Below are 9,645 nucleotides of genomic sequence, written 5' to 3' on the forward strand. Positions count from 1 at the left end.
AACCACAAAACAAAACAAAAAAAAAAGCTAAAGTAATTGCTTTTCTTTCTTTCTTTTCTTTCTCTGGTTTAAAATTTCCTGACAATTGCACACGCTGCCCCAGAGTTCAAGGTCTCCTTTCTCATACGCGCAGAAATGTCAACAGCTTTGCTGTGTCAACGATAAATGCGTTACCTCCCTCATTCCTGCCGGGGTGCATATTTTCTCCTTGTGTTTAAACCCTCGTGGTCACACTCATGAGATTGACTGAGAAAAGCAACATTTAAACTCGTGTAACTCCTTGAAAACGTCTTATTGAACACAAAACCAACAACAACAAAAACATACCCTTAAAGCTGAATATTAACTGACAGAAATCTTGCAATGTTGCGTTTAATGCACGATGAACTTTGTCCCACTCTAAGACTTCAACGTTGTGAAATTTTACAACACTAATAAAAGATAAGAGCAGCTGATAACCACAGGGCATATGTCTGCAGGCCGCGGGCTTCCCACCAAGTGAGGTCACACCTGAGATTGAATTATTTCTGACAGCCTGAGCTGCAGTTCCTCCAGTTAACTCTTGCAATACTTCACCTCACACTCAGGGTCTCAATCTGCACCGTATTCACAGACTCACACTGAAGGTGATCATTCCTGGAAGCAGCGCAAGGTTAAAAACATCCCCTTTCTTGCTACCGCTTCTGGCATTAACTGCCCAACTTTTCCAGTCTGTGGAAAAATGGAACAAATGAGTGATTTCACACTTGAGCCTAGGGTCTGCATGATTCATGAACTAAGTTCCTTGTCGTCCCTCAGGTTGAAAGCGGCCCGATCGCTCCGGCTGGCCTGTGCTGACAAGCGTAGCCGCTCTGATGCCAAAGCAGCAGCAGCGGCGCCAAACCTGTTTCTGCCCACAGCAGGATTTGTTATGACATAACCAGTTAGTCAAGCTTTGAAACACAAGCTAGAAGGCTAATTAAATTTGGCAGAGTACTAAAAAAAACCCAACCAAACAAAAAAACATTGAACAAGCCCAATTATGCCAGTTGGTGCCACAATATACAGTATCTGCTACACAAACACATAAACTGTGTCATTAAAATAATTCATGCATTAGTTATCTGCAATTTTGTATCTGGCGTTAAGAATGTGCTCTGAGGGTCATAACTATTTGGACAGTGGTTCTGTTTTTGTGCTTTTGCCTCTGTGCACCGCTATAATGGAGTTGAAATGAAGCAGTCGAGATGTGCTCATCATGTGGACTGTCAGGTTTAATTCAAGGGTGTAAACAAAACTGTTGTATTACCCATTTAGCAGTTACATCTTTTTACACACAATCAATCCATTCTCAGAGGCTATAAGTAATTGAGCAAACAAAATATGAGGATTATTGTTTGTAAAAGTCATCATTGTTACAGCCAGTTTTCTTTAGATAAATTGGGAGGATGGATACATGTACATTTCCAAGTCACTAAATAGGTGTTGGACTTCATTTACGCCAACCATTAAGAAATACAAACAGTGCAGTACTGTATGCTAAATCTGTCTGGAGTGGGCAGTTTTCAAAAACTGAGTGACCACACAAGAAGGAGTCTAGTGAGGGAAGCCACCAAGACACCCATGACTAGTCTGAAGGAATTATAGGCTTTTGTGGGTGTGTCCTTTGAGGGTCATAACTATTTGGATAGTGATCCTGTTTTTGTGTTGTTGCCTCTGTGCACCGCTATAATGGAGTTGACATGAAGCAACTGGGATGTGCTCATCATGTGGACTGTCAGGTTTAATTCAAGGGTGTAAACAAAACTGTTGTATTACCATTTAGGAATGTCATCTTTTCACAACCAATCGATCCATTTTCAGAGGCTTTATGTAATTGAGCAAACAAAATACGAGGATTATTGTTTATACAAATCGTCATTTTAGCAGTCAGTTCTCTTTAGATAAATTGGGGAGATGGATACATGTACATTTCCAAGTCACTGAATAGGTGTTGGACTTTTACGCCAACCGTTAAGAAATGCAAACAGTGCAGTACTGCATGCTAAAAATCTGTCTGGAGTAGGCAATTTTCAAAAATTGAGTGACTACACAAGAAGGAGACTAGTGAGGGAAGCCAACAAGACACCCATGACTAGTCTGAAGAAATTATAGGCTTTTGTGGGTGTGATTAGAGAAACAATGCATTGTTATTGGAGTGGCCTGGCCGTCCGTGCAGCTAACCTGCGCCTGTCCTAATCACTGGTGTTTACACATCAGTGCACATGTTTTTGTGATCAATATTGAAACAGACAGTGGGGAAGGAGTGCATCATTTCTGGGTGTAGAAATAGGACACAGACAAACAAATGGCCCTGATGTTTCACAGAATTCCAAAGAATGAATCGAGGAGAAAATAACGGAGCGATCAACAGGAGACACCCAAGTAACAGTGACGAAGAAGCAGCGTGTTAGTAGTCAACATTTCATCGAAGGTATGTTTTCTATTACAAATGTTGTTCTTTCATGTAATTAATTTAATTTGTAGAGAATGAAGTATACCATTCCTTAACATGTCTGCTTTCATCACAGAGATGTATTCAAATGTTTGCCCTTTCTGTAACTGTTAACTGTATTAATGGACCATCAAAGATGTCTGTGCTCCAGTATTTCTGCTGAGTGAAATTTTTGTATTAGTTAATTTGTATATTAGCACTGTTAGCATTAATTAGTGGGTATACAACTAAATTTGTCCTCTGCATTGAACCCTTCCTAATTATAGTTAGACATAATCCAACCACTAGGAGCAGTGGGCAGCCACAGTCTGGCGGCTGGGAACCAACTCCAGATGTAGAGACGCTACCTTGATCAGGGGCAGAGAAAGGAGCAGACCCTAAATAACCATGTTTTGACTTTGAGAGGAAACCTGTAGTACCCAGAGGAAATCCACACAGACACAGGGACAACATACAAACTCCACACAGAAAGGGCGGGAAGTAGGGTGACCATATTTTGATTACCGAAAACCAGGACACTCGGCCTGGCAATGAGATACTCAAAAGTGGGTACTAATTGGCAGAACCAAAATGATAATACAATTGATGGAATGATTGACAGAACAGCACCTTACTATGCCCCTTACCTCCCAAGCTCCATGTATTGATAACCAATCTCAAGATATTGATAACCAATCTCAAGATAATGAAATAAAATGTTATCATACAAAGCACAAAGTCCCCGTCATGTTCAAAGCACAAACTTATCTGTTTTCAAACTGCTGGAATAGCAGATCGCCATATGGGAAAATTTACCCTCACTAACACTAGATGGCACCACACAAGCTCCCATTCTGTCATTCCGTTGCTGTTCTGTCTGTTATGTGTCGGACGCAGCCCGGAGAACCGACCAGCGTTTGAAGGACCCAGTATAAAATAAGCAGAGCACGGTACAAAGGATAACAGAGTTTAATGAACATAACAGTGCTGTGAAAAATATAAAAGTGCGCGGTCTGGCGTGGTGGATTGCGGTGCGCTCCCAGCAGCGCTAACGGTCCGGAGCCAGAACTGGTTTGGACCCAAGGACCCTGCCGACACCCCCCAGGTGGCCGCGACAAACCGAGTCTGTGAAAGAAGGAATCATTATGTGAGTCCACACTCAACACACAGAGAGAACGCTCAAAGGTGCACAAACAGCAAACACTTCCTGGCTTAATTACTAATCAGCTTCCCCCCCTGCAGGCATGGAACATCCAGTTCACAAAACTCCACTGCAGTGGAAGCTGATTTAAACGACCAACATACAGCTCAATATAATAAGGTGTGAGGGACACCACATTTACTGACTGTATAAATGTTAGTCACAAAATCTAACGTACCTCAGGAAGTGTGCTGACGAGCGTGAGACCTCACCCTCTCCTCTTTCACAGACCATGCATCAAACCTGGACGTTCTCTGCATCCACTGATGATGAGATGGCTCCCGAGACGACGATCTCACCCGTCTGGTCACAAGGTCGAGTCTCTGGCAAATACACACTGTGTACTCCAGTCTTAAATGCCACCATGTTCCAATCCATGTAGATGCACCACAGCTGTGAGTCCTGACGAGCCGCAGGTGATCAGGGTGAGGTCCTGATAAACTCAGCTACACAGCCACTCAGTCCCAAATGCAAGCCACCTGGAAGGAAAAACAAAAGACAGAAACAAAAAGGCAGCCAGGCCCCCCAGCCATACAACACTGTCAAGAGTTTGGGGCTTCTAATGCTGACCTATAACTTTATATAGTGGCTAAATAGCTCGATTTTTTTAATGGTGAGACCTGATCATCTCATCAATACTTGTTTTGGGTGGAATATAAGCAAAACCAACCCATTTCGCTAATTTTCATCCATTCTGATTGTCGCCAAATTCCCAGTTGTTCCATTCTGCCTATAGTTCTGTCGATTAGTAGCTCCCATACTCAAATGATACTCGAAGTTTCTTCAAAGATGAAAACAATAAAAATCAGGACATCTTCATCACTTTCTAAAAAAAAAGCCAGGACATGACTTTTGGTCACTCTAGCAGGAAGTGATCCCATGACCTTCTTGCTGCGAGGCATCAGTACTAACCACTAAGCCACCATGCTGTTATGAAAGTCACTGCACATTTTTTTTTTAATTCATCAAACACCTCCCGGCTGACAAATTGACTTTGTCGCTACGTTGCTACAATGTAATGGTATCGCTTTCTGACATCATCATTACCAAAAAGTGATGTTGCAACAACATTGTGCTCAAATGCATGCTCAAAAAACAAAACAGCAAAAATAATTACATACCATAGGCCTCCTAGCTTATGTAATTTTTCATCTCTGCTGAGCTAAATCCTTTTTCTTCCATTAAAGTGTTACTCTGCACCACTGCTGTTGATGCAACAGACAGTTATGTGAACAAAATGCCACGGTAGTTAAGTAGGCTAGAGCGTTAATGCAGAATGTGACCGTCTTTGGCTAAAACAAAGCAGTGTGTAGTTATAAATTACGCCCCTGCCACGTCTTTTCTCCATCTGGTTAAGAGGCAACTTTCTGTCTTCCTCCCACAGCTTCTGTGGATGTGTCACACAGTGCAGACTGGCTCACAGAGCGTGGAAGCAAACACAAGTTCAGATATGGATGTCCGTGACATACGCTGCGGATCCCTAAAACAAACTGTTTTAGGCCTAAATGTATTTTTTAGCAGTGCAGTTTGTACCACGTCCCAGCCTCCACTGCTGAAACATGAAGCTAATATGGAAGTGGCAAATCTTACAGTTACACAAATGACCACATGAGGCAGGTTTCAAAAGTGAGTCACTCCCCATGTAACCCCATGTTAAAATGCCCAGCAGAAATATTACAGCTTGGTACAAAAAAATGGCTTTGGCTTTTATAGCTAGTTTCTGCGTTCACAATAATATACTTATGAATAATTAGAGGTGTGATGGGTTTGAGTTACAGCGAGCATACCAGAGAGCAGAGTGCCCCGTTAGCAGTGACTGCTAGCTGTTGTGAGTTCAACTGTGTTGGTCCTTTCTGAACATTTTATTACAAATATCTGAGATAATATGACTTCCTGTGTAATTAACTGTATTAATAGAGCAGTGCAGTCTTGTCTGAACCCCGCATGATATTGCGGGATTTGACCACTTATGGGGACAGCCGCTCTTGTTGTGCAATATATATACAGCATAACTTCACATGGGAAAATGGTGTACTGTTTTGTTTTTGGCTGCAATCACTGAAGCAGTCACGAGAAGTGCAGTTTTTTTTTTTATTCCCAGTGGAGAAGGGAAGATGAGGCAAATGGGAGACGTCATGTCGGTAAGTGCTAGCCTACACAGCTAACCAGAGTAGCTACGCTCTCTCGCCTGCGCAACCGCCTTCAGCACGTTCATAAACAAACCGCAACACATGTCCACTTTCCACCGCATCGTCACTTTTTCTTTGTATTTTCACTTTGTTTGTGTGTAATTTGCCCAACATCTCAGAGAAAATGCTGTGTTTCTGTCCTCGGAAATAGAGAAAAATAGAGGTCTCTTAGATAATAAACTGACCCTTTTTTTTTTTTTTAACTATATGGATTTGAATGACATGCGATTACACCAATCATGCTTGAACCCTCGTGCGCATGCGTGAGTTTTTTCACACGTGTCGTGACATCATTTCCCTGTGGGCAGGCCTTGAGTGAGATGTGGTCCCGCCCTCTCGGCTGAATTCCTTTGTTTCACACGCTGCTCGAGACGGCGCGCGTTGCTTTATCAAAATTTTTTCTGGACCTGTGAGGAATATCCGAGTGGACACTATTCAAGAAATTAAGCTGGTTTTCGGTGAAAAGTTTAACGGCTGATGAGAGATTATGGGGTGTTTCTGTCGCTGTAAGGACTTCCCACGGAGCAGGATGTTGTGCAGTGCTTCCAGGCGCTGTCGTCGGCCTGTTTCGACCTGAAAACATCCTAATTTAAGGCTTAATTCACCCAGGACGTCGTGAGAGAACAGAGAAGATTCAGAAGAGGCCGGCATGAGGATTTTATGCGGACATTCCACTGTTTAAGGACATTTTTTAATGAAAGACGTGCGCGCAAATTCGCAGAGTCGTTTCCGTGACGACTCGGCAAATCTGTGTGCGCCGCGACAGGAAAAACACCTCCGTGTTGAAAACCATTTGTAAAATTCAGGTGGCTTTTGATGGCTTTCAACAAGTGAGTAACTGTCGCGACCCCCCGCGGTCGGGTCCAGCCCGACATGCGACTCTGCCCGCATGTTCTTTCATTACAAAATGTCCGTTAACAATGGAATGTCCGAATAAACTCCTCATGCCGACTTCTTCTGAAAGTTCTCTGTTCTCTGACAACTTACTGGGTCAACAGAGCCTGAAATGTGGAAGTTTTCAACTTGAAACGACGAGACGCTGCTGCCTCGAAGCGCAGATCGCCGTCAGGCGCCGTAGGCCATCCTTACGGCTACACTACGAGACCAAAATCTCTCATCAGCCGTTAAAATTTTTACCGAAAACCAGCTGAATTTATCGAATGGTGTCCACTCAGTTGTGCCTTACAGTTTTGAAAAAATTTTGATCAAACAAAGCAGCAGTCTCTGAGCCATTCCTAAACAATGAAAAAACGACGAGAGGGTGGGCGACTCCTCACTCAAAGACTGCCCACAGGCGAATGACGTAACCGACAGGCGTGAAAAAACTCTTGCATGCCCACGAGGGTTCAAGCATGTCTGATGTAATCACACGTGATTCAAATCCATATGGTTTTTGAAAAAAATAATAAGGTCGGATACTTTTCTAATAGACCTTGTATGTGTCATATTTTACCCCTTTGGCGCCCGCCCTCAAATAAAAATGTGCTGCCCAATAGACCATCAAAGATGTCTGTGCTCCAGTATTTGTGTTAAGTGAAATTTTAGTATTAGTTAATTTGTATATTAGCACTGCTGCCATTAATTAGTGGGTATTGAGAACTTGGTGATGTTATCGCCACAGTTATTTTATGGTTACTGAGCCAATACGCAGGTCATAATTTTTTATGCCCACACACAAACCACCCGTTATGAAAACCACCGCATAGTTTGCAAAAATTTTCATTCATCAAATACCTCCCGACTGACAAATTTACTTTGTCACTACGTTGCTATAGGGCAATTCTACGGTAACGGAATTACAATCTGAGCTAATCTGTCATGGTTAGATGCCATATGTCCAGATTCTGCTGCTGCTGTAATTCCGTTACCATAGAATTGCCCCATAATGTAATGGTATCATCGCTTTCTGTCATCATTATTACCAAAATGTGATGTTGTGACAATGTGGAATTGTTTGCTGGGATTGTTGTGGTATAAAATGACAAAACACCCCGCATCTGGAGAGCAATGTGAGCGGATGCAGTGAGTTGATGGTGGAGGAGCATCTGAGCCTAACAAACTGGATCCTCCCCTCATATTGCTCCCCAGAATGAGGGGTTTTTGTTTTATACCTCAGCCGTTACTATATTTTTATGAAAATGATATGTTAAACAAGATTGGGGATCCATGTTGTGTGGAACTATTGTCCTTGTGCCAACAAAAAATGGCCAAAGGAAAGTAGTTTGGCACAGTGTGGATCCACTATAAAGTATCCGGGGGTACTGGATCCGGTAGTAAACCCGTGGATCCACATCTGGTTGAGGTATAATGTAAAAATACACTGTTGTGGGCACCTCTGGACACTCTGTGAAATTACTATGCAGCAATGTTAACCCTCAGCCAAAATACAACGCTACATTTATGTAGCCTTTTAGCCTTAGCTTGGTTGGTAAGTCCAAGATTTGGGTGATGGGGGAGTAATTCATTGTCACGCTGGTCTTGTCCAGGCTCCATCTGTTTACCCCTTTGCAGTTTATACGGGAGTTAGGTGGAGTCTGGCACTCTAAGCCACTGCCATGATGCCAACATTTGGAACCGCCCCATTTGAGCTTCAAACCATCTTTTCAGAAAACGAACGGGTGACGTCATGGAGGGTTTGTCCAGTATATATACAATCTATGGTTTCATGCACAGATGTAGAATTTTGGGCCTTAGATGATGTTTAACATGAAATATAACCACATTTAACTGTGATAGTTTTGACAAAAATTGATTCTGCACAACTCTTTTAAAGGAAAATGTGCAAAAATATGTTTGTTTTAGGCATGCAGCACCTCAGTGTTGTTGCTGTTGTGTAAGGATGTGCTCCAAACAGTCATATCTGTAAGATATCTGATGGATTATTCTTCATGTGCTGAAAAGTTGTACAATATGACCCCTTTAATGTGCACACACACAGGTTGTGAAGCAACATAATGTAATGTTTTGAGGCTTGTTGCTGAAGTGAAGTAATTGGTGTATGTCTGATTAAGATTTAAAGTGCCTGGCCTAGGGGTGACTAATTCTGTGCTAACTCTGAGTACCTGATTGTTCCCCGACTTTAATTAACTTGATTGTCAGTGAAAGACAGAGTGTGTGTGTGTGTGTGTGTGTGTGTGTGTGTGTGTGGGGGGGGTTATTGCTTGGCCAGAAGTCTTTTTGCAAATCAATACAGGATGAATTGTATCGCGTGGCTCCGTCTATGAACTCCTCAGCACACTTTGCCCTTTCACGAAATAAAGCTTGTGATTAAGATGAATGAAGTCACCGCGATGATTAATCCAAGTCTGGTGTCTTTCGAACATGAAATGCATGTTAAATTCCAACCACGCTGGGAGCGTGTTTTGCCAAAAGGCAAGTGAAAATTAAACTGCACTGTAATCTGTCAGTTGCATGGAATGTCCACTGTTTTGTGGTTGAATGTGAAGCAGGTTTCAAATTGATGTTGAGATCTGATGCAACAACAGAGGGCGCTAGAGTATCACGAATGGTAGCAGCGTATAGTGGCGTTTGCATCACACTGGCCTGCTCCCTTTGGTGTGTCAGAGAGAGCAGACGGCAGACAAAGCATTTCCTGGAAACAGGGTGCGGCCTAAAGACGAGACACGAGAGATGGGATAAAGATTATTCTATGTAAATTAGTCTCACAAACACACCACATACACACACACACTCTAACATTTGCTTTATTTCCTTTTGCTAAAGGCAGACAGGCTTCAGCATTGACACAGTCTGACTGGCCGTGGTCCAGCCTGCCCAGCCTAATTGGCCTCAAGACCTCTTGT

At 42.7% G+C, this 9,645-nt stretch overlaps 1 long non-coding RNA gene across 1 annotated transcript; it reads right to left on the reverse strand.

Annotated features, from left to right (window-relative positions):
- Positions 1-3,229: 3,229 nt before the first annotated feature.
- On the reverse strand, positions 3,230-4,301 carry LOC117502851. The gene is made up of 3 exons (XR_004558415.1): positions 4,194-4,301; positions 3,866-3,871; positions 3,230-3,320 (listed from the first exon to the last, which is right to left on the reverse strand). It is a non-coding gene; the product is annotated as an uncharacterized LOC117502851 (long non-coding RNA).
- Between the last annotated feature and the right edge of the window lie 5,344 nt (positions 4,302-9,645).

This window comes from Thalassophryne amazonica, chromosome 2 (genome assembly GCF_902500255.1).
Source record: "Thalassophryne amazonica chromosome 2, fThaAma1.1, whole genome shotgun sequence".
NCBI lineage: Eukaryota > Metazoa > Chordata > Actinopteri > Batrachoidiformes > Batrachoididae > Thalassophryne > Thalassophryne amazonica.